Here is a 26,089-nt window from a genome sequence, read left to right as displayed (position 1 = left end):
CACCTCACTTGCCTCCTGAGAAATCTGTATGCAAGTCAAGAAGCAACAGTTAGAACTGGACATGGAACAACAGATTGGTTCCAAATCGGGAAGGAGTATGTCAAGGCTGTATATTGTCACCCTGCTAATTTAACCTATATGCAGAGTACATCGTGTGAAATGCCAGGCTGGATGAAGCACAAGCTGGAATCAAGATTGCCGAGAGAAATATCAATAATCTCAGATATGCAGATGACACTACCCTTATGGAAGAAAATGAAGAAGAACTAAAGAGCCTCTTGATGAAAGTGAAAGAGGAGAGTGAGAAAGTTGGCTTAAAACTCAACATTCAGAAAATTAAGATCACGGCATCTGGTCCTATCACTTCATGGCAAATAGATGGGGACAGGGGAACAATAGAAACAGTGAGAGACTTCAGTTTTTTTGGGCTCCAGAATCACTGCAGATGGTGATTGCAGCCATGAAATTAAAAGACCACTTGCTCCTTGGTAGAAAAGCTATGTCCAAGCTAGACAGCATATTAAAAAGCAGAGACATTACTTTGCCAACAAAGGTCTATCTAGTCAAAGCTATGGTTTTTCCAGTAGTCATGTATGGATGTGAGAGTTGGACTGTGAAGAAAGCTGAGCGCCGAAGAATTGATGCTTTTGAACTGTGATGTTTGGAGGGGACTCTTGAGAGTCCCTTGAACTGCAAGGAGGTCCAACCAGTCCATCCTAAAGGAAATCAGTCCTGGGTATTCATTGGAAGGACTGATGCTGAAGCTGAAACTCCAATCCTTTGGCCACCTCATGTGAAAAGTTGACTCATTGGAAAAGACTCTGATGCTGGGAAATATTGAAGGCGGGAGGAGAAGGGGATGACAGAGGATGAGATGGTTGGATGGCATCACCAACTCGATGGACATGAGTTTGAGCAAGCTCTGGAAGTTGGTGATGGACAGGGAAGCCTGGCGTGCTGCAGTCCATGGGGTAGCAAAGAGTCAGACACGACTGAGCGACTGAACTGAACTGATAAGTGATAACGTATGTAACCAACAAGGACCTAGTGTATAGCACATGGAACTCTGCTCAGTGTTATGTGGCAGCCTTGATGGGAGGGGAGTTTGGGGGAGAATGGACAAATGTATACGAATGGCTCAGTTCCTCAGATGTTCACCTGAAACTATTGGCTATACCCCGATACAAAATACAACATAAAAAAATGACATCATGTAGTATTTGTCTTCAACTTACTTAAATCATATAGTATTCGTCTTTAACTTACTTTGCTTAGTATAATACCCTCCAAGTCCATCCATGTTGTTGTGGAAGGATTTCCTTCTTTTTTAAAAAAAAGTCTGAATGGTATTTCTGTGCCTTTTTGTTTTTTTTCTTAGCACAATCACCATTCTCAGTACAGCAAAGACGGACCATCACTTGACTTCCCCGTGACTCACACTCCACCTGTACTTGATCCTGTGCAGCCATTGGCAGATAGTGGGGTGATCATGACGCTGCTGCACGTCATGAATTACTTGTGTTCTGTTTCCCCCAACAAAGGAGTTTATCCAGGAATCCCCAAACACATGAGCAAAACATTCTCGGAATTGCATTTTGAGGCTTTCTCAACTAATTTCTGAATCTGTTAAGAGTCTTGGCAGATCAAAGCTAGCACACTTAAACTGGATACTTTGAGGAGCTTTGACCAAAAGGATTATTGACCAAGCTGTATAGGCGGAATACAAAGAAATGGGTCATGTTTAGCGCAGTGTCCTGGAGTTAACCCTCGCAGGGATCTGTTGCCTCCTAAGTGTGAAGGGACCAGGGGAGGCCAGAATTTCTGAGAGGAACCCTGAGAGGGCAGCTGTATAAAAAGTTGCCGGACAGTCACTGAAGCTTCCCACAGATGACGCAGTCAGCTCCTGATGGCCCAGGGGGAGGGCGCCAGGGGGCTAAAAGCCTCAGCATCTCTGTTCTCTCACCACCTGATCATGTGCTGGTGCCTTCTTTTGTGCAATCCCAACTGACAGCAATCAAGAATGGGGACATTGCTGTGTTCCTTACAGGTCAACCTCCAAAGCTACAGGACAGGGTAGTTGTGGGGGCACATAAGTGGCCTTATCCTGAGCAGAGCTGGACAGGGTTAGATGAAGGAAAAGTGACGATTCTTGTGATAACCGTGTATGACTGTCATCCTTTCCAATTAACAGGCCACGGTTATGTGCAAGAGTGCATCAAGGATTGCATGTCAACTCCAAGGAGGTGACTGGTGGTCCCTTTTTCTAGACAAGGCAACTGGGTAAGTAAGCTGCTTGGTATTTTTGAGTGTTAAAGCCACACAACTGGTAAAGTGGGATTAGGACCCACTTGAGTTTTTTGGTGTTCTCACAAATGCTTCCAGTCAGCTGCGGCTACAGTGTAAGCAGACTCTTCAAATGATAATGACTGCCTATATCAGTTTTGCTGGAGAAGGCAATGGCACCCCACTCCAGTACTCTTGCCTGGAAAATCCCATGGATGGAGGAGCCTGGAAGGCTGCAGTCCATGGGGTCGCTGAGGGTCAGACACAACTGGGCGACTTCACTTTCAGTTTTCACTTTCATGCATTGGAGAAGGAAATGGCAACCCACTCCAGTGTTCTTGCCTGGAGAATCCCAGGAACAGGGGAGCCTGGTGGGCTGCCGTCTCTGGGGTCGCACAGAGTCGGACACGACTGAAGTGATTTAGCATATCAGTTTTGCAAGGCTCTTCACAAGGTCCCACAGACTGGATGGTTTAGAACAACAAAATTTTGTCTCAAGGCTCTGGAGGAGAGAAGTTGGAGACTGAGTTGGTGGCAAGGTTGGTCTCAAAAGAATCTGTTTCATGCCTCCCTCTGAGCTTCTAGTGGTTTGTTGGCAATCTCTGGCATGTCTTGACTTGTAGATGCATCACCCTGATCTTGACCTTCATCTTCAAGTGGCATCATTCCTGTGTGCATGGCTCTCTTTGTCCAAATTTCCCATTCTTACAAGGACACCAGCCCTTTTGGATTAGGGCCAGTCCTAATGACCTTTTTAACATGATTATCTGCAAAGACCCTATTTTTCATTTAAGGTCAGGTTCACAGCTACTGGGGTTAGGACTCATACATGAATTTGGAAGACACAATTCAAATCATAACAGTTCCCTTTTATCATTCCTGTCCAAAGTATTTATTGACCATCCTGCACCTTCATAGTGCTGCTGCTGCTGCTAAGTCGCTTTAGTTGTATCCGACTCTGTGCGACCCCAGAGACAGCAGCCCACCAGGCTCCCCCGTTCCTGGGATTCTCCAGGCAAGAACACTGGAGTGGGTTGCCATTTCCTTCTCCAATGCATGAAAGTGAAAAGTGAAAGTGAAGTCGCTCATAGTGCTAGGAAGAGTCAATTTATAGTGCAAGTCCAACTACTACCTATGACCTCATTAACTTCTTTACGGTGGGGTCCTGACAGTAACCCCTCACAGAGCTAATGGAGGGAGGTTTGAATGGCATGATGCATGTTAAATGTTAAGCAATGAGTCTGGCAGAGTAAACACCTAATAACTAGTAATGTCAAGGTACAGCTGGAAATTCAGGTTATCACTGTTTCCTGACATAAACCCAGGAGTGGGATAGCTGGATGATATGGTACCTCTATCCTTCTGGCCTTAAGGACCCTCCATGATTTCCTCCACAGTGGCTGCTTCCAGCTGCCATCACAGACGTGGGCTGGGAGAGCTCCCCTTGCCCCGTGATCTCCCCAGCATGTATTCCTGCAGACTGGTCGATGATGCCTGGCCTGACTAGTTGCAAGTGATTCCTCCTTGTTGCACTGATTTGCATCTCTCAGGGAAGGAGAGGCAGTCATGGAAGGAAGTCAATATTCTTCCCTGTATTCTATTCCCAATATTCTTTTTTCTTTTAAAAAGAATGTGAGAAAACTTCACATTATGAAATTGGATTCGTAAAACCTGGCGCCATCTGAAGTCTTTATTCATTTACCTACCTAGGTCACTGCTTGAGGACAAATGTCATTACAATGCTTAGTCCTTGTGAGTATTATACCTAAATTCCCATCAGACCAAGTTTGAAAGATGTTATTGAGAGGAATGGGCACAAGGCGGCAGCACTTCTTCATTCCTGCTATCCTTAATGTGGATGGAACAGAGGCTTGGTCAAAGTCCTGTTTCTGGCATGTAAATCAGAATAGAAAGACCAGAAGAAACTCCTAAGGGGTTGTGTCTCATCCCTTCTTATCCAGTACCATTCGGCACCACCAAGCAACCCCCATGCCTAGACCAATGCACACCCCCTCTTTTGAGTTCTAATGAAAATGCTGTCTTCAAGAGGTAAGGAGACTCTTAAGGCCGGAGACCGGAGGTGGAAACACCATCAATGGCAGACGTGCTACTGCATGACTTTTGGAAGCTCTTCCAGCCCAAAAGGTCCCCCATCCTCTGGGTGCACTAGGGTTGTTTTAGTTGTAGAGAGTGAAACTGGGTCTGGAGATTGTGCTTCTCTCGCGAAGGGTGTACAGGACAGGTCTACCGTGAGGAGGATCATGGGTGCACGTGGTCCTCAGCTCCCTCAGCCCCAGGAGCATCCAGCCAAGGGAGGCGAGCCTGCTCAGGCTCCAGCGATGTGACCCAAGTCTGATTCCCAGGGCCGGAGGGGACTACAGTAGTTATTTTTTTTTCAGTGGTTAAATTAACGTCTGTTTCATGTTGGAGTAGTTGATGAACAATGTTGTGTTTCTTGCAGTTGTACACCTTGATTCAGGGACAGGCGGAGGTCTAGCCAGTCTTTTTAGATCCTTGCACAAATAGGGTATGACATGACTTTGTTGACCACAGTTCACGCATACAGTTCATGCACAGCACGCATACAGTGGGGAGAGCGCTGCATCAAATGCTGCCTCGGGGCATGTGGGTGTTAGGCCCCCACGCTATTCCCACTGTGGCTGACGTCAGTTGTGCACACGAAAGCGTGCAGGACCGTTCCCTCTGCTCTGTTCCCCCAACCTCAGCATGAAATGTGTGCAGTGTTTGAATATGGTCTTGGCAGCAGGTGAATCCGCCTTGGAGCACTCATTTGCATTCGTAAGGGAAATAAGTGCTGCACTCTCTCCGTCTTTCCTTGTGGTTTTACATTTTTCCTTATACTGAGGGTGAGCAAAATTTCCCGCTGAAAGCGCTTCCTGAAAGCCTGTCCTCTTTCAGGTTTATGTTCAGTATGCAGCTCAAGTCCCATGCTTGACGACAGGTATTGTTTAGAACCTCTTAAGGCTTCTGAGGTGGGGAAACAGTGGAAACAGTGTCAGACTTTATTTTTGGGGCTCCAAAATCACTACAGATGGTGATTGCAGCCATGAAATTAAAAGACGCTTACTCCTTGGAAGAAAAGTTATGACCAACCTAGATAGCATATTCAAAAGCAGAGACATTACTTTGCCAACAAAGGTCCGTCTAGTCAAGGCTATGGTTTTTCCAGTAGTCATCTATGGATGTGAGAGTTGGACTGTGAAGAAAGCTGAGCACCGAAGAATTGATGCTTTTGAACTGTGGTGTTGGAGAAGACTCTTGAGAGTCCCTTGGACTGCAAGGAGATCCAACCAGTCCATTCTAAAGGAAATCAGCCCTGGGTGTTCTTTGGAAGGAATGATGCTAAAGCTGCAACTCCAGTACTTTGGCCACCTCATGCGAAGAGTTGACTCATTGGAAAAGACTGTGATGCTGCTGGGAGGGATGGGGGGCAGGAGGAGAAGGGAACGACAGAAGATGAGATGGCTGGTTGGCAACACTGACTCGATGGACGTGAGTTTGGGTGAACTCCGGGAGCTGGTGATAGACAGGGAGGCCTGGCGTGCTGCAGTTCATGGGGTCGCATAGAGTCGGACACGACTGAGCGACTGAACTGAACTGAACTGAAGGCTTCTGAGTATTCGGTTCCCAGAAACCCGGGGTTGAGAGGAGTTGTTGCGAGAAACGGCCACAAGGCGGCAGCACCTCCCGATTTTTCAACGCTGCTGTTGGGGAAGGAGAACCTTCCTGAAAGTTGGTTTGCTGGGTTGTAAATGTGAGCAGAAAGTCCCAGAACACATGGCCAAGGGGGTGTGCCTTATCCTTAGTATCCTCATTGCCATTCAGCCCCACCAAGTCATCCCCACCCGAGACCAATCCCACCCTTCTCTTCCGCTCCTCTCTAGGTGCTACCATCCAAAGCTAAGAGACTCTTAAGTACCGAGTCTGGAGGTGGGAACTCCGCCCCCCAACCCCCACCTCTAAAGGAGATGCGCAGACCAGGCAACTTTCAAACATCTTCCATTCCAATATGTCCTCCATTCTCTGGGTGCACTGGGGTTATGTGAATCCTGCAGGGACAAACTGGGTCTGGAGATTGTGCTTTGCTCCCGAAGCGAGTACGGGACAGGTCTACTGTGAGGAGGGTCACGGGTGCACATCGTCCTCAGCTCCCCCAGCAGTGTCCAGTCCGGGAGGCAAGGCTGCCCAGACTCCCATGATGTGACCCAAGTCTGATTCCTGGGGCCTGAGGGGACTAAAGTAGGCATCTTTTTTTTCAGCGGTTAAATTAATGTCTGTTCACGTTGGAGTCTAGCTGATGGACAATGTTGTGTTTGTTGCATTTGTACATCACCTTGATTCAGGTGTCAGTTCAGTTCAGTTCAGTTGCTCAGACTCTTTGCGACCTCATGAACTGCAGCACGCCAGGCCTCCCTGTCCATCACCAACTCCCGGAGTTCACTCAGACTCACGCCCATCGGGTCAGTGATGCCATCCAGCCATCTCATCCTCTGTCGTCCCCTTCTCCTCCTGCTCCAATCCCTCCCAGCATCAGAGTCTTTTCCAATGAGTCAACTCTTCGCATGAGGTGGCCAAAGTACTGGAGTTGCAGCTTTAGCATCATTCCTTCCAAAGAACACCCAGGACTGATCTCCTTTAGAATGGACTGGTTGGATCTCCTTGCAGTCCAAGGGACTCTCAAGAGTCTTCTCCAACACCACAGTTCAAAAGCATCAATTCTTCGGTGCTCAGCTTTCTTCACTGTCCAACTCTCACATCCATAGATGACCACTGGAAAAACCATAGCCTTGACTAGACGGACCTTTGTTGGCAAAGTAATGTCTCTGCTTTTGAATATGCTATCTAGGTTGGTCATAACTTTTCTTCCAAGGAGTAAGCGTCTTTTAATTTCATGGCTGCAATCATCATCTGCAGTGATTTTGGAGCCCCCAAAAATAAAGTCTGACACTATTTCCACTGTTTCCCCATCTATTTCCCATGAAGTGATGGGATCAGATGCCATGATCTTTGTTTTCTGAATGTTGAGCTTGAAGCCAACTTTTTCACTCTCCTCTTTCACTTTCATCAAGAGGCTTTTTAGTTCCTCTTCACTTTCTGCCATAAGGGTGGTATCATCTGCATATCTGAGGTTATTGATATTTCTCCCAGCAATCTTGATTCCAGCTTGTGCTTCATCCAGCCCAGCATTTCTCATGATGTACTCTGCATATAAGTTAAATAAGCAGGGTGACAATAAGGAGCCTTGACGTACTCCTTTTCCTATTTGGAACCAGTCTGTTGTTCCATGTCCGGTTCTAACTGTTGCTTCCTGACCTGCATACAGGTTTCTCAAGAGGCCAGTCAGGTGGTCTAGTATTCCCATCTCTTTCAGAATTCTCCACAGTTTATTGTGATCTGCACAGTCAAAGGCTTTGGCATAGTCAGTAAAGCAGAAAGAGATGTTTAGGTGGCGGTACATCTAGTCTTTTCTAGATGCCTTGCACGGATGGGGTATTACACAGTGTCGTGTACCACGGTTCCTTGTGCTGTACCGTGGGTTTTCTTGGTGATCTAGTTTACATATGTGAGTTTGTGTGCGGTGAGTGCGTCTGCCCGTCTCGTCCCTCCTCTTTTGTCCCCTCCATAACACTAAGTCTGTTTGCTAACTCTGTTTCCCCTTTTTAAACGAATCCGTCGGTTGCAGGTGGTCACTTTCGCCTATGAATGATACCGTGCGGTCTTTATCTTGCACTGTCTGATTTCCTCCACTTAGTAGGACCCATCCCCGTAGCTGCAGAAGGTATTATTTCATTCTGACCTGTTGCTGAGCGACACCTGCTTGTGACTGGGCATTGTATCTCCTGGATGCGATCGTCTGTCAGGGACATTATGGTTGACTCCCAGCTTGCCTCTTCTAAATAGAGCGTCAGGGATGGTTGGGGTGCACGTCTTTTGCACCACAGGTGTCTCGGAGCACACATTCAGTGGGGAGAGTGCGGTGTCAAATGCTGCCTCAGGGCATCTGGGTTTTGGTCCCCCGTTACTCCGCACTGTGGCTGATTCCAGTCACCCACCCAGGAGCGTGCAGGACCCTTTCCTCTGCTCTACCCCCCCAACCCCAGCATGAAATGCGTGCTGAGTGTGCGATGATGGCCGTCTTGGCTGGCGGTAGGTGATCTCACCTTGGAACATTCATTTATATTTGTGGGGAAACAAGTGCTAGACTTCTTCCACCATAATTCCCAGTGATTTTACATTTTTCCTTTTATACTGAGAACAAAATTTCCCAGCTGAAAAGAACTTCCTGAAAGCCCTCCCTCCTGGAGATTGTGTTCGGTATCAGCTCGAGGCCCATGCTTGGGGACAGGTGTCGTTTACAACCCCTTAAGCCTTGTGAGTGTTCATGTTTAGTTCCCACAAGTCCCAGGTTGAAGGGTGTTGTTGCTAGAAGCGGCCACAAGGCGGCAGCACTTCCCGATTGTCAACCCTCTATTTGGGAAAGGAGAACCTTCCTGAAAGTTGGTCTTCTGGGTTGTAAATGTGAGCGAAGAGTGCCAGAACACACTGCCAGTGGGTTGTGTCTTATTTGTAGTATCCTTATTACCGTTCAGCCCCTCCAATTCATCCCCACTCTGAGACCAGTCGCCACCCCCTCTATTCTGCTCCTCTGAAGGTGCCGCCATCCAGAGGTAAGGCGACACTAATGTCCGAGGCCAGAGGTGGGAACCCCCTCAACGGAAGATATGCAGACCAGGCAGCTTTTCAAAGCTCTTTGATCCCAGTATGTCCTCCATTATCTGGGTTCCCTAGGGCTGTTTGAATGGTGAAGGGACAAACTGGGTCTGGAGATTGTGCTTTGCTCCGGAAGGGGGTACAGACAGGTCTACGGTGAGAGGATCACGGGTGGCACAACCTCCTCGGCTCCCTCAGCCCTAGGAGCATCCAGCCGAGGGAGGCGAGGCTGCTCAGGCTCCAGCGATGTGACCCAAGTCTGATTCCCGAGGCCTGAGGGGACTAGTCTTTTTTTTTTTTTTTTCAGCGGTTAAATAATGTCTGTTCATGTTGGGGTATATTTGATGGACAGTGTTGTGTTTGTTGCATTTGTACAACACCTTGATTCAGGTATAGGTGGAGGTATATCCGGTCTTCTCCAGATCCTTGCACGGATAGGGTATTACAGTGTCGTGGACCACAGTTCTCTGTGCTATGCGGTAGGTTATTTTGGTGACCCAGTCTACCTATGTGAGTGCGTGTAGGGTAAGGGCATCTGCCTGTTTTATCCTTCCTCTTTTGTCCCCTCAGTAACACTAGGTCTGTGTGCTAACTCTGTGTCTGTCCCTCCTTTTTAAATAAGTCCGTCTGGTTCAGGTGCTTAAACTCACTTATGAATGATACCGTGCCGTCTTTGTCTCCCACTGTGGGCATTCCTTCATCTAGTTGGACCCATCCCTGTAGCTCAAATGCTGTTGTTTCATTCTGATCTACGGCTGAGAAACGTGCGCTTGTAACTGGGCATCGCGTCCCGGACATGATGATTGCCTCCGCGTTTTTCCTCTTTTAAATAGTGCAGCAGAGACCGCCGGGATGCACGTCTTTTTGGAGGTGTCTCCACGCGATCACCGGGTGGGGAGAGTGTCACATCATATGCTACGTCTGGTCTTTTTGGCGTTATGTCCTCTCATTCAGTCCTCACTGTGGCTGATTCCAGTGACACCCGCGCCAGTGGGCTCGAATGTTCCGTCTGCTGTCCACCCTCCCAAGTATACCTGTGCGCAGACTCAGTGATGATGGCCGCCTTGCCTGGGGGCAGGTGGTTCCTCCTCTGACCTTTCATTTGCATTTGTCAGGAAAGAGATGCTGGGTGGGATGATTCCCTGCGGTTCTACACTTTTCCTCTTATAATGTGGGGAGGGATTGGGGGCAGGAGGAGAAGGGGACGACAGAGGATGAGATGGCTGGATGGCATCACTGACTCGATGCACGTGAGTCTGAGTGAACTCCGGGAGTTGGTGATGGACAGGGAGGCCTGGCGTGCTGCAACTCATGGGGTCGCAAAGAGTCGGACACGACTGAGCGACTGAACTGAACTGAACTGAAACTTTACTGGCTGAAATAGGCTTCCCGACAACCTATCCCTTTCGTCGTTTTCCTTGAGTATCCTTAAGGATTTTTGAAAGCAGGTGTCATTTACAGCCCCTAAGGCCTTGGAATATTCAGTTCCCAGAAGCCTGGATCTGAATTGTGGTGTTGGGAGAAACACCCACAAGGCGGCAGCACTTCTTGATTTTCAACTCTGCTGATTGGGGACCGAGAACCTTCGAGAAAGTTGCCTTCCCTGGTTGTAAATGAGACTGTAAAGGGCCAGAACAAACTGCGTAGGGGTTGTGTCTCCTCCCTTCTTTTCCCAGTATCCTCCACCCCAGCAAGCAATGCCCACCTCTCTTCTCTGCTCATCTGAAGGTGCTGTCCAAAGGTAAGGCAACTCTAAAGACAGAGGCCGGAGGTGGGAACCCCCCCGCGGGGAGAGGGGCAGAACAGGTGACTTTTCCAAGCTCTTCCAGCCCAATCCGTCCCCCATCCCTGGGTGCACTAGTGTTGTTTCATGGTTCAAGGCCTGCCTTGGTGTGGTTTTTCCTGTGGTCATGTATGGATGTGAGAGTTGGACTGTGAAGAAAGCTGAGCGCCAAAGAATTGATGCTTTTGAACTGCGGTGCTGGAGAAGACTCTTGAGAGTCCCTTGGACTGCAAGGAGATCCAACCAGTCCATTCTAAAGGAGATCAGTCCTGGGTGTTCTTTGGAGGGAATGATGCTAAAGCTGAAACTCCAGTACTTTGGCCACCTCATGCGAAGAGTTGACTCATTGGAAAAGACTCTGATGCTGGGAGGGATTGGGGGCAGGAGGAGAAGGGGACGACAGAGGATGAGATGGCTGGATGGCATCACTGACTCGATGGACATGAGTTTGAGTGAATTCCGGGAGTTGGTGATGGACAGGGAGGCCTGGCATGCTGCAATTCATGGGGTGGCAAAGAGTCGGACACGACTGAGCAACTGAACTGAACTGACTGAACTGAAAGAGATTTGAAATAATATAGATGGCGAGTGCAGGTGGCCTTATTGCTGACACGTTTTTTCTCACTTTTGCCTCCCAGATATTCATGGTATCATATGATGTTTGGTTTTCTGACTTGACTTTTTGCTTTAATTAATATTCACCCATTTTTCTCTGAATTAATTGATTCATCAATTAATTAATTGATATTTGTATATTCCATTGTATATATGTGCCACATCTTCTTTATGCATCCATCTTTTGTTAAATTTACATTTTTTCTATTTCTTGTGTGTCGGAAATTCTGCCACTATTAGCATAGTGGGGCACGTATTTTTCTCAATTATATTTTCGTCCTCCTTTTGCCCAGGAGTAAAATTGGTGGATCATATGGCAACTCAATGAATGAAAATTGTAGTTGATATTTCTGTAGTACTGTTGAATTTACTAATTACAACTTAAGGCATTATTTTGTTATTGATCCTGGAGATGCATGGAATTATTATCGTTATCCTAATAGGCATGGTTTGGATTTGGAATCAAGTGGACCCAGGTCACATTTCATCTGTATTGTAATCTGTGTGACCGTGGACAGTCGGTTTCTCAATCTTACTCCTTCTCAGTCGGCGCCCTTAGACTGCAGATGGCATTCATTCATGAAAGCTGGTTGTCACCAACGTGTTCAGTTGCATCATGTAAGAGCATCTGGAAGGAGAGAGTGTATGGGGTAAGCAATTAGGGATCAGCAACAGAAATCTAGGCCAGTTCAGACTCCGCAAGATGGATCAAAAAGGAAATCAAATCCTATAATCTGAATCAAATACGAAAGTGTCTGAGTGTGGGAGACAAAACTACGGTAGCCCCCAGGTCACACCCCTCCCTCTCAGTGCAGGTGGCGCCTGTGTCCTGCTTGCAACCAATGGAAGATGTTAGAGGCTATGATGTCACTCCCTTGGCTGGGTTACAGTACGTGCGAAGGTGATGGATGTTAGCAGGTAGCTCAGGTAACTTAGCAGACTGGTGAAAGAGACGCTCCATGTGGCTTTGAAACAGTAAGCTGCCATGATGTGAGATGACCGCATGGCAGGGCAGGGTGTGACCTCTAGCAGCTGAGCGTGGCTCCCAGCAATAGCTCAGAGCCCTGAGTCCCACAGCCACCAGGGCTGGTGCTGCTAACAACTCCAGTAAACTCGGAAGCAGGTTTTCTCCAGTCACGTCCCCAGATGAGAACCCAGCCCAACTCACAGCCTGGTTGTAGCCTCTGCACCCTGAGCAGAAGATCCAGCCACACCGTGCCCAGACTCCTGAGCCACAGAAACTGAGAGGGGGTAAATGGGCATTACTGATGCCCCAGGTTTGTGGTACCTGGAGTGTAGCAATGAGATCTAATGCACTGAAGTTTAGGCGAGACTTCCCCTAGCTGCCTGAAGAGAAGCATCGAGATGTAGCTAGCTACTCAAGACCCCACGTGACGGCAGCCCGGAAGCCCAGTCCAGCCCCCCACCCCCACCTCCACTCCCACCCCCTCCACCCACTTGCTGGCCATGGAGATGGCCAGGTGCCCATTAGGGGGAGAAGCACAGGGGCCTGGCAGGAAGCCACTTCTTGGGGTCGTGGTGAAGTGAGTTGAGGTATGTACAGCCCTGCCATCAGGCCTGGAGGGCTCAGCTGTACATTCTCCTCCTGCCATGAGAGATGGGGATACTAAGAGGCTTCCTGGACAATCACAGGCAGGTGCCAGGGAGCTGATCTTACTTCCAGATATGATAGTTTGTTCGAAGCCTTTGTGACTAGTGGCTTACAGTCAGAAGAGGGTTCTCACTTGAATTCAGATCCACAGTTGCAAGCTGTCATCCCCTGGGGCAAAAGTTCCAACAGCTACTTGTTTGGGACTTAGCCTCTGCATTGAGCTGTTGGGCAGAGGCCTTCAGAGCTGACTAGCCAGGTTGAGGGGTGCCCAGATGCTGTAAGAAGCTGACTTAAGGCCTGGAGAAAGGGACAGTAATGTTAATTCTCTCATCCCCAAAGTCTCAGGAATCCCTGAGCCTCACAGCATAAGCATTTCCACAGTGTCTTGAGTCTATTCAAAGTATTCCCACCTAGACGGTGTCTGCCTGAGTACCTGGTTTTTGTGGTTCATGGGTTCTCGCCCTGACCACTCCCTCTTTTTTCGGTAAGAAGCCTGTCCTTCCCTTAACTATTTTTGAGAGTAGTTATCATTGCCAATGATTCTTACCAACAGTCTGCAAACCTTTTATATTAATCAAAGACTGGCATTTCCCTTTTGCACTAACTGAAAAGTCAGTTAGTCTGACTTTATGAAAAGTCTCCTCATTCCACAGCTAACACCTTCATGAGGTAAAATATCTGCCTTCAGATTTAAAAAAAAAATTTTTTTTAACTCTGCCTTGTGGGAAGATAGAAGATGTAGACAGCGTTATGAAATGTCACGGTTTGGCAGCGTGCTCACACGGCAGCAGATGGCTTTTTCTTCGTTATCCGCTATTAGTTTATTTATACATTCGGAGATGGGAGTGATTTTCCTCAGAAAGTGAGACAGCTGGGGGTCCTGAACCCCAAGCCCCACAAGCCTTGCTCTGGGTGAGATTCCTCTGCCTTGCTTTTCTCAACAAAAATTCTAGAAGGGTTTGCAGACATCCTAACAGCTGTAGTACCTCTGGGGGAACCCACTTTCCCCCGACCTGCAGTGGAGGCAGAGAAGGGGCACAGCCCCCAGCCTAGGGCCTTGCCTGTGGGTGGGGCGTGGGACCGCGTGGGAGACAGCGGGAACTCCTGATTTAGAAATCTGAAGAAGGAAGGAGAAGGGGAAGAAAGACTCCAGGATTCCTGACCCAATTTCAAGATGAAAAGAGGATTTGGGAAATGATTTAGTAGTCGAAAATGTGGTAGCCTGTTCTTGCAGCAAAACTGTCTCTTTGATAGTTTTTTTCTGTTGCTAAAGTATGGTATTATGTGGGAGAAAGGAGGGTTTTATGGTTTGGGGGTAATATTTTTATTTTTAGGTAATTTTAGACTGAGAAGAGTTGCAAAAATAGTCGTGTAAGCTTTACCCACTCCTTCCTATGTTAGCATATAAAAACTATTGAATATTTATGTAAGCTAGAAAATCAACCTTAGTACAATATATTAAATTTACAGTTTATTTGGACTTCACCACTTTCTCCACTACTGTTCTTTTTTTCTATTCCAGCATCCCACATTTCATTTAGTCGTCTCCCCTCCTCTTTAATGGACTTGATGCTTTTGAAGAGCACTCGTCAGTTCTTTTATAGAAATCCTTCCTTTGGGGTCTGTGTGATGTTTCCTTGTGATGAGATTCAGGTTATGCGGTTTGGGGAAGGATACAACAGAAGGGTGGCCTGTTCCATGCATCATATCAGGGGTCCATGATTTTGGTGTGTGTTACAGGTGATGTTAATGTTGATCACTTGGCAAAGGTGGTATTTGTCAGGATTCTCCACCATGAACCCACTCTTTTTCCTCTTGCAGTTATTAAACATTTGAGGAGAGATGCTTGGAGACTATTTGTGCTTAAACTCTTGCCCTCTGACTTTTTCTTTTCCATTGTAGCTTATTACAAGATATTGAATATACCTCCTTGTTCCTAGGAGGACCTTGTTTATCTGTTTTTATACACAGAAGCTGGCATTTGCCAGTCCCAAACTCCTCATTTATCCCTCCCACACCACCCCGCTTTCCCCTTTGGTAACCATAAGTTTGTTCTCTATATCTGAGCCTGTTTCTGTTTTGTAAATAAGTTCATTTGCATGATATTCGAGGCTCCACATATAAATGATATCATATGATATTAATATTTATCTTTCCCTGTCTGCCTTACTTCACCTAGCATGATAATCTCTTAGATCCATACCTGTTGCTGCAAATGGCATTATTTCATCCTTTCCCATTTGCCTCGTGATTTTAGCATCTTCCAGTGGGTCTTGCTTTTGGCAGTAATTGCAGTGGTGGTTCAATAGTGACTCTCTGCTTCCCTCTTTCTTTCTACGTTTGTTGATTGGAATTCTGTTAAAGACGACTTGTCTACTCTCCCTCGCTTATTTTTTCAGTTACTATTTATAGCAGGATGGATTGTTGGACATTTATCTGATTCTTTCGGTTATAATCCATCTTATCGTTTACTTTATTGGTCACATAAAGTGATCCATCCATCTTTGGTCCTTGAAAGCTTTCAGGTTTGATGTGCCCCTATCTTTTAATATAATTTTTAGTACTTCTTTGCTTCCTTGGTGGTTGAGTGGTCAAGAATCCACCTGCCGATGCAGGAGATACGGGTTTGATCCCTGGGTTGGGAATATCCCCTAGAGAAGGAAATGGTAACCCACTCCAGTATTCTTACCTGGGAAATCCCATGGATAGAGGAGACTGGCGGGCTGCAGCCCGTGGGGTCGCAAAAGAGTCGGACACGACTGAGCGACTAAACAAGAATAGCGCTTACTTTCTGGCACCCCAGAATATACTCCAAGCTTGTCTTTATTTATTCATTTATTGCTCCAACCCTAGCTTCAGCCAGTTCTCCAAGGGGCCTTGGGTCCTTTCGCTGGAGAATGTTATGAGAAAACAACGTCTGGGCTAATTAGCTTCTGGCCTGTCTCAGAAGAGAGAATTAGATAATCTATACATGTGTGTCGGAGAAGGCAATGGCACCCCACTCCAGTACTCTTGCCTGGAAAATCCCATGGATGGAGGAGCCTGGTAGGCTGCAGTCCATGGGGTCACGAAGAGTCGGATACAACTGAGAGACTTCACTTTCACTTTTCGCTTTCATGCATTGGAGAAGGAGATGGCAACCCACTCCAGTGTTCTTGCCTGGAGAATCCCAGGGATGGGGAGCCTGGTGGGCTGCCGTCTACGGGGTCGCACAGAGTCGGACACGACTGAAGCGACTCAGCAGCAGCAGCAGCAGCATACATATGCGTATACTAACTAGTTCATGCATATACACATCTCTATTTTTGTTTCTGTATCTATTTGCCTGTGTATGTGTATCTTTTAAGACATAAGTCAATATCGATACTTCTGACTCTAATCTGTCACCTGAGGATTCGTTCTAACCTTCTTCCTTTCTTTACTTATAATTTTTTTCCCCAAAATTGAGAAATTAGCTGGAATTATTTGCAATATATATACTTAGTTTTTCCTCTAAGTATACAGTTTTGAAATTCATAATGCTAGGCTTTGTGACAAACAGGTTTATCATCTAGAGTACAGTGTGTATGTGCACGTGTGTGTGTGCGTGGACTTTAGCTTCACAGTGTCCAACCTAAACGTTTCCAAATCTTTTGGTAGATGATATTGTAGGCAGTGTCATATGGTGGGTGTATGTTAACTTTTAAGAAGCTGCCAAATGATTTTCCAAAATGACTCTACCATTTTGCTATCTCTACCAGCAGCATATGAGACTTCCAATTGATTTGGATCTTTGCCAGGGCTTTGTATTGTCAGATTTTTTAAATAAACTACCTAGACTCAAAATTTGAATTTAGCAGGCAATATAGAACACCCAGTTAAGTCAGAATTTCATGTAAATAAGTATTTTTTAGTATAAATATGTCCCCAGTATTACCTGGAACATACTTATACTAAAAACTCTGTATCTGATGTTTTGGGGGCTCTGTTTAGAGGCTACCTATTCTCAGACCTCAGCATGGGTCCAAAAGGATCAGAGCTCTTTGCCAAAGAAATGTTCAAATATCCGTGAAGAAAAGGGAGAAGAAATTCAGAGGTTCTCAGGTGATCTGGAGGGATGTTTCTGTTAGGTATTTGTTTTAAGTACAATTTGTGTTGAGGTCGAATACATATATTTTTAAGTGGCGCACAAAACACAAGAGCTTGGCTGGATCCACTTTCACCCAGTAAGCATCCCGGAGACCGGCTTCAGACCACGGACCAGCACGTGACCAAGCCGTGGCGCGGAATGCAGTGCACAGGTTCAAGGCTGGCTGGCTTGTAAGCCGATTAAGATACTGCTCTTTTTCCTCCAGCAGATTACTTGGGAATTTCCTGAGAAGTTTCCTCTCAAAGTGACTTCCTCAGGGCCTTCTACTTAAAAGAATAATATTCATTATTCTTTTGAATAAAATCGGCAAAGGGAGACAAGTCCAAGCCAAGGAATCTTACAAATAAGGGTCCTCTGGAATGCTGGCAGGTGCTTAATAGATTGGAAGAACCTGTTATTATATTTCCTCTTATGTCTTTTTCAAAGACCAGGTAATAACAGCAAATACTTCATAGCCTTCTCCCAGTGCTAGGTGTTTGAAGCCCTTTATATTTATTAACTTGTGAAATCCTTAGGGCACCCCTGCGAGGGAGGTGTTGATATCATCCCCATTTTTCAGATAAGGTAATCGAGGCTCAGAAAGGTACTGCTGGAGCTCTCCAGGCTAGAGAGTGGCAGGGCTGGGATCTGAACCCAAGCATCTGGGCTCCAGAGTGTGGGCCTTTAACAGCCATACCTACAGCCTCACAGGTTTGGTGGGATCCCCTTTCGAAGCTCTATTCTCCTAGTTGGAAATAGCAGTCTGACTCATTTGACTTTTCTGAAGTACATTTTGTATTATCTTGAGCACTTGGTGAAATAAGTGAATTTTGCCGTTCCTTGTGTTAATTGGCATCTAAGCAGATGATATTAAAGAGCGCCCAGTAGGATACAGGTGTCTGAGGTCCAAAGCAAGTCAGTGGATCAAACCCTCAGTGAACCCAAGAACAGATGTCCACACGGCATCAGGGCACAGGGAGGGGGAGAGAGGTGCCAGACAGCGCTCTGAGCCAGAGGGCTCTGGGCTTACTGGAGAGGGGCCTGTAGCTAATGGAGCACTGAGTTTTCATTGCAGGTGATAAATCTTCCTAATGGCATTTCAAATGCATTGTTCTAAATTTAAATATTTTAATATTAATTTATTCTAATGCCGTCTCAAGTGGATAATGAACAATACCATCAACTGTATTAAAAAGAGGGGGAAAAAATCATAGGCAAGTCCTCAAACATTTTCCACTCTGGGAGTGAATCCAGGAGAGTAAAAGACTTTCCAGCAAAACTCATTTCTTTTTTACTTGGGTACTGACGATAGTCAAAATCAAAACGAGTATAAACGACTATTAAATTTTTAGCATTTTGAGGAAGACAAGGCACGGTTGGCCGTTTCTCGGGAGTTTGAGTTTTGGCTCTCTGTGCAGCGTAATAGCGTGACTATTACCAAGCATTTACTGTGCTTTCTACAGGTGATCTCATTTCATGCCTCTAACAACTGTATGGTCGGTGCTCTTTATCCCTGTTTTATAGATGGGACAACTGAGGTTTCCAGGCTTAATACATAACTCAGTATTGAGACTGGGGCATGTCTGATCCTGGGACCTGGACTCTTAACCATGGTCTCTCACAACAGGAGCCTGTTTGCCCCACCAAGAAAATTAAGCAAGCACAGCAACATGGTTTTCTTCTTTCCCCAAGAGATGGTGGAAAGTGGAGCGTGTGGTGTGACCCAGGAGTCTGGAACTGCAGGAAATGTGAGCATCCCAGACAGTGCTGTGAGTGGGTGGGGCTGCCCAGGGCGTGCGCCCAGTGGACGCGGAGCTGAGCCTCCTTAGAGCTGCGCCTTAGCCGAGGGCCCCAAGGCGACATGCAAAATGAGTGGCAAGCAGTTCCTCAGCCTCTAGGGCTGCCTGAAGAGCCTGGCAGTGCTTGCTTCTTTGGGCCATGGAACTCAAACAGCCAAGAGAATGACCACAGTTTTTAGTTCCCCCTGGAACATTGGGCCTGCGTCACCTCCTTTTATTGTCCCTTAGCCACAAACACACCCTTCAACATGCTGTCCAAAAAATAATGGGATTCCTTTAAGTATTTCTCCTTTAAAGTGAGCAATAAAATAGGTAAAAGTATATTTTTTATAATATACACACACATATAGAGAGAGAGTAAAATAACAATTTAAAAAATAAGTGACCTTACAGCATAAGGCTTACTCAATAGAGGAGGCCAGAGGGGCTCTTGGGAGGAGGAGGGTCTCCTGTGGCTCCCGGGTGGGCCAGGGGCGGTGGGTGAGGTCTCCTGACAGAGCCTGTCCCAGCGTCAGGCCCAGAACCTGGTCCTTCTGCACCCTTGCAGCCTTGGCCTGGCGATCACTTTTCTGCGCTGTCTCTTATGAAAACCAGTGCCTCCCACCGACCCTGACAACCCTGGACACCCACTGCATGCCTCAGCCACAAGTTCTGCTGGTCTGTTCCCCCAGCCTGCACCCCAGAGAGAGGCATATTATGATTATTGCTGGGCAACTCAGACCAGCTCTGCAGCAAACTCCCTTGCTACGTGGCAGGCTGAATCCCACTTCTCCAGTAAGCGAACCCCTCCCAGTCTGTTCTTCGTGGGTACTCCCCCTCGGCCCTAGGGCACCATATGGAGTTTCCTTGTATCTTCCAGTCCTTCTTCATCGTTCTTTATATTAAACTACTATTTAACCCACTGTGCCTTGAAAAATATTTCTTTCTTTGTTCTTGGCTGCACTGGGGCTTTTCTCTAGCTGTGGCAAGCAGGGGCTACTCTCCAGTCGTGGTGTGCGAGCTTCTCGTTGCCTTGGCTTCTCTTGGTGCAGAGTGTGGGCTCCACGGAACGCAGGCTCCGTAGTTGTGGTACACGGGTTTAGTTGCTCCGTGGCATGTGGAATCTTCCCGGACCAGGGATCAAACTCGTGTTCCCTGCATTCGCAGGTGGATTCTCAACCATGGACCTCCAGGGAAGTCACACTGTGTGGTTTTTATCATCTGATTAGACCTAAACTGCTATCCCTGCCATAGGACCACTTGCTTGAACCAAATTATGCTATCATGATACCAAATTATGATATCATGGATGCTAAAGCAAAACTTCTGTATTTTTTTAAAACTTATTTTGCTTTTTAATTTTATTTTTGGCTTTGAAGGTGGTTTTAGGAGCAAATTTTCTTCAATCTAATCTCAATTCATGCTGTATAAGATGTTAATAATTATCAAGGAGAAGCTTCAGTGGTTATAAGTAGGGTGCTTCCAGAATACTAGCCTATTCGGTTCAGTTCAGTTCAGTTCAGTCACTCAGTCGTGTCCAACTCTTTGCAACCCCATGAATCACAGCACGCCAGGCCTCCCTGTCCATCACCAACTCCCAGAGTTCACTCAGACTCACGTCCATCGAGTCAGTGATGCCATCCAGCCATCTCATCTTCTCTCCTCCCCTTCTCCTCCTGCCCCCAATCCTTCCCAGCATCAGAGTCTTTTCCAATGAGTCAACTCTGCATGAGGTGGCCAAAGTACTGGAGTTTCAGCTTTAGCATCAGTCCTTCGAAAGAAATCCCAGGGCTGATCTCCTTCAGAATGAACTGGTTGGACCTCCTTGCAGTCCAAGGGACTCTCAAGAGTCTCCAACACCACACTTCAAAAGCATCAATTCTTCAGCACTCAGCCTTCTTCACAGTCCAACTCTCACATCCATACATGACCACAGGAAAACCATAGCCTTGACTAGACGGACCTTTGTTGGCAAAGTAATGTCTCTGCTTTTGAATATGCTATCTAGGTTGGTCATAACTTTCCTTCCAAGGAGTAAGCGTCTTTTAATGTCATGGCTTCAGTCACCATCTACAGGGATTTTGGAGCCCCCAAAAATAAAGTCTGACACTGTTTCCACTGTCTCCCCATCTATTTCCCATGAAGTGGTGGGACCGGATGCCATGATCTTCGTTTTCTGAATGTTGAGCTTGAAGCCAACTTTTTCACTCTCCTCTTTCACTTTCATCAAGAGGCTTTTGAGTTCCTCTTCACTTTCTGCCATAAGGGTGGTGTCATCTGCATATCTGAGGTTATTGATATTTCTCCTGGCAATCTTGATTCCAGCTTGTGCTTCTTCTAGTTCAGCGTTTCTCATGATGGACCCCGCATATAAGTTAAATAAGCAGGGTGACAATATACAGCCTTGACATACTCCTTTTCCTATTTGGAACCAGTCTGTTGTTCCATGTCCAGTTCTAACTGTTGCTTCCTGACCTGCATATAGGTTTCTCAAGAGGCAGGTCAGGTGGTCTGGTATTCCCATCTCTTGAAGAATTTTCCACAGTTTATTGTGATCCACACAGTCAAAGGCTTTGGCATAGTTAATAAAGCAGAAATAGATATTTTTCTGGAACTCTCTTGCTTTTTCCATGATCCAGCAGATGTTGGTAATTTGATCTCTGGTTCCTCTGCCTTTTCTAAAACCAGCTCGAACATCAGGAAGTTCACGGTTCACATATATGCTGAAGCCTGGCTTGGAGAATTTTGAGCATTACTTTACCAGCTCGTGAGATGAGTGCAATTGTGCGGTAGTTTGAGCATTCTTCGGCATTGCCTTTCTTTGGGATTGGAATGAAAACTGACGTTTTCCAGTCCTATGGCCACTGCTGAGCTTTCCAGATGCTGGCATATTGAGTGCAGCACTTTCACAGCATCATCTTTCAGGATTTGAAATAGCTCAACTGGAATTCCATCACCTCCACTAGCTTTGTTCGTAGTGATGCTTTCTAAGGCCCACTTGACTTCACATTCTAGGATGTCTGGCTGTAGGTGAGTGATCATACCATCGAGATTATCTGGATCATGAAGATCTTTTTTGTACAGTTCTTCTGTGTATTCTTGCCACCTCTTCTTAATATCTTCTGATTCTGTTAGGTCCCACCATTTCTGTCCTTTATCGAGCCCATCTTTGCATGAAATGCTCCCTTGGTATCTCTAATCTTCTTGAAGAGATCTCTAGTCTTTCCCATTCTGTTGTTTTCCTCTATTTCTTTGCATTGATCATGGATGAAAGCTTTCTTATCTCTGCTTGCTATTCTTTGGAACTCTGCATTCACATGTTTATATCTTTCCTTTTCTCCTTTGCTTTTCGCTTCTCTTCTTTTCACAGCTATTTGTAAGGCCTCCCCAGACAGCCATTTTGCTTTTTTGCATTTCTTTTCCATGGGGATGGTCTTGATCCCTGTCTCCTGTACAGTGTCACGAACCTCATTCCAAAGTTCTTCAGGCACTCTATATATCAGATCTAGGCCCTTAAATCTATTTCTCACTTAGACTATGCCAAAGCCTTTGACTGTGTGGATCACAATAAACTGTGGAAAATTCTTCAAGAGATGGGAATACCAGACCACCTGACCTGCCTCTTGAGAAACCTATATGCAGGTCAGGAAGCAACAGTTAGAACTGGACATGGAAAAACAGACTGGTTCCAAATAGGAAAAGGAGTATGTCAAGGCTGTATATTGTCACCCTGCTTATTTAACTTATATGCAGATCACATCATGAGAAATGCTGAACTGGAAGAAGCACAAGCTGGAATCAAGATTGCCAGGAGAAATATCAATAACCTCAGATATGCAGATGACACCACCCTTATGGCAGAAAGTGAAGAGGAACTCAAAAGCCTCTTGATGAAAGTGAAAGTGGAGAGTGAAAAAGTTGGCTTAAAGCTCAACATTCAGAAAACGAAGATCATGGCATCCGGTCCCACCACTTCATGGGAAATAGATGGGGAGACAGTGGAAACAGTGTCAGACTTTATTTTTTGGGGCTCCAAAATCACTGCAGATGGTGACTGAAGCCATGAAATAAAAAGATGCTTACTCCTTGGAAGGAAAGTTATGACCAACCTAGATAGCATATTCAAAAGCAGAGACATTACTTTGCCAACAAAGGTCCGTCTAGTCAAGGCTATGGTTTTCCTGTGGTCATGTATGGATGTGAGAGTTGGACTGTGAAGAAGGCTGAGTGCTGAAGAATTGATGCTTCTGAACTGTGGTGTTGGAGAAAACTCTTGAGAGTCCCTTGGACTGCAAGGAGGTCCAACCAGTCCATTCTGAAGGAGATCAGCCCTGGGATTTCTTTGGAAGGACTGATGCTAAAGCTGAAACTCCAGTACTTTGGCCACCTCATGCGAAGAGTTGACTCATTGGAAAAGACTCTGATGCTGGGAGGGATTGGGGGCAGGAGGAGAAGGGGATGACAGAGGATAAGATGGCTGGATGGCATCACCGACTTGATGGACGTGAGTCTGAGTGAACTCTGGGAGTTGGTGATGGACAGGGAGGCCTGGCGTGCTGCGATTCATGGGGTCGCAAAGAGTCGGACACGACTGAGTGACTGAACTGAACTGAACTGATACCCTACCTTAAAACTTGTTTGCCTACCACCTCCTACTGGGTAAAGTAGAAAGTTTGCACAGCTTCTACTGCCTTCCATAACCTAGCCCTTGCCTCCCTTTTTTCTTATCTCCTGCTGTTACAGCTGTGCACATTATAGCCTATAAAAATTAAAGTCATGTATTCCCCTCTGCTTTTTTTTTTCCTGGCCTCCAGGCCTTTGCCTGTATGGTGTGTACTTTTCCTGAAATGTGCTTCCCTCCATCCTGACTAGGTTCTACCCAGGGTTTGTTGGGAAAGATTTAACCACCGTCTCTCCAGGAGGAAAAAAGTCTGGTTTGTAGTGCTTGCTGATTTCTGAGGTGTGGATACTCAAAGCATTGCTGATTTCAGGTTGCCAATCGGGTCATTAAGTGCAGAACTGGGAAGAAATATATGTAATTGGCTTTGCAAGCCAGTGTGAGTGGCCTCAGCCCACCCTTGGCTCCACCTTTCTGCTTGAATAGCAGCTCTTCCAGGAAGCCTTCTCTGATTGCAGCATGCTGGTCACACTCATGACACAGTGCATTTCTCTGTCACTTCCCTTTTGTACACTGACATACTTTTCCATTTCTATGTCTGTTTCTTCCTCAGACTCATCTCCATGAAGACAGGGGTCCCAGTTTTTCCCTCTGTTTTGGGGCCCTGGACAGTGCCTGGCACACGGTTGTTACCTGATCCGTGTTTATGGAATGAGTAAGAGTAGCTTTCCTTTGCCAAAATAAGAGATATTTTTTTTCTCCTTCAGCTGGATTATATTGTCTACTGTTCTTAGCAGTGAGCCTTATCCAAACAACCTATTGAAGTGGCTCATCTGGACTTGTTGGACATGAGCTGTGAAGGTTGGCCAGGAGAGAGTTTGGTCAGGATGGGAAATGGCTAGAGAGCTGGTTTCTCCCGCTGGCTGTTTATGCCACAAAACCCCCGAATTCCAGTGTAGGGCATCACCGCTAATTACAATGCCTGCTAACCTCATGAACTTACTTTTTATAATACTGTGTCATTATATAGACAGGCTGGACCTTGCAGTTGACTTTGCACTTTCTGAACATCAGATTTTTTAAATTTTCCCATCAGTTTGCTTGTTCTCTATACTCAGCCTAAGCCCTGCCAACAATGCCAGTTGCACTCACATGGAAAATGTGAGTTACTAATGCAAGCTGGCATTAGCGAGATGTATATGAAGAAAACTCATATTCAGAAATAACTAGTACTTCCTTTGGATCTTGCCAGTAATGTAATCCGTCATGGGCTTTCAGAGTTGAGGCTGACTCGCTGGTGAAGCCACTCACCAGGAACCAGCTCCCTGGTCTGCAGAGTTGTGCCTGGTGCACCGCGCCCGCTGTAAAGCATCTGCTCTCCTCACCTTGACGTTCCAGGCCCTCGGCGCTCTGGCCTCAACCTTGTCATTGGCAAGAAGTCTTTACCACAGGTGTGGCACCCTCAGGGCACACAAGGGAACTCAGCCTTTTCCTGACAGACATCAGGGTCAAGGTTGGAGAGAGGCCCTCCAGTCTCACTTTGCTCTGGAGTGGGTGTTCTCAACCTTCATCACGTGACAGAATCACCTGGGATACTTCTTTATTTTTTTTATTTTTTATTTTTTGGGGGGGATACTTCTTTAAAAAGCACACAGATGCCTTCTCCACCTGCATTCTAAATCCACTGCTCTTTGGTGGGGCCGGGGCACTGGTACGGTTTAAGTCTCCTCTGGCAGGTCTAACATGAAGCTGGGGCTGGCAACTGGGGTCTGCTGAGGGGTTCCCAACTGGCCCCAACACTTTGTCTCTTCCAGCCATCCCTCTGGCAACACATCATCAGGTCCTTTCCAGTCTTGTTTTGGTCTAAACCAGACTGTTTCCCGCTCTGACAGTTCCCATCTCCAGAGGACTGGTCTGGAACTTCCCATTTTCCATTTTTCATGCTTTAGGGAATCAGACTTGTCTCCTAGGTTCCCATCTTTCTCCTTATTACCCACCATCAGCCCTGACGTCAGTTATAAGTGGACAAAAGTAAAAACCTAGCTTGTGTCTCATCCCACATCTGGAATAGATGATTGCTGTGATTCAGTCAAGACATTCAAGAAATGTTTCTTGAGTGCAGAGGGCACACCAGTTCCTGGGCTAGCCCTCGGCTTATGTAGACGAGTAAGAATGCTTGATTCCTGCTTTCATGGAACTTACCCTTGAGAAGGGGACAGATACAAAGCACATGAGTATTAATATACGGCACCGTGAGTGGAGGGGCAGGCGAGGGCTGGGTGCCCCTGAGTGCTTGGGAGCGGCCCTGTCCTGTTATTGAGTCTTGCTGTTACTGTTGTTTTGAAACTGTTGAATTTATACTGGCGTTAAAGCGATTAAGAATGTTGTGATAATTTCAGGTGCACAGCCAGGGGACCAAGTCATAGATATGTATGTATCCATTCTCCCCCAGACTCCCCGCCAGGGCTTCCTTGGTGGCTCAGTTGGTAAAGAAGGAACCTGCAACACAGGAGGCGCAGGTTCAATCCCTGGGTCGGGAAGATCCCCTGGAGAAGGCAAT

The 26,089-nt window shown here is 46.4% G+C and overlaps 1 long non-coding RNA gene across 1 annotated transcript in view; it reads left to right on the top strand.

The window, feature by feature from the left end:
* The first annotated feature begins 825 nt into the window (after positions 1-825).
* The window catches only part of LOC107132385 (uncharacterized), a 57,372-nt gene continuing 32,108 nt past the window's right edge, over positions 826-26,089 (top strand). The window contains exon 1 of the long non-coding RNA XR_001499094.3: positions 826-2,280. This is a non-coding gene — a long non-coding RNA (uncharacterized lncRNA). The remainder of the gene's footprint in view (positions 2,281-26,089) is intronic.

The sequence above is a fragment of the Bos taurus genome, chromosome 4 (genome assembly GCF_002263795.3).
Source record: "Bos taurus isolate L1 Dominette 01449 registration number 42190680 breed Hereford chromosome 4, ARS-UCD2.0, whole genome shotgun sequence".
NCBI lineage: Eukaryota > Metazoa > Chordata > Mammalia > Artiodactyla > Bovidae > Bos > Bos taurus.
The sequence above is the reverse complement of the archived record's forward strand: the minus strand, read 5'-3'. Positions and strand labels throughout refer to the sequence as shown.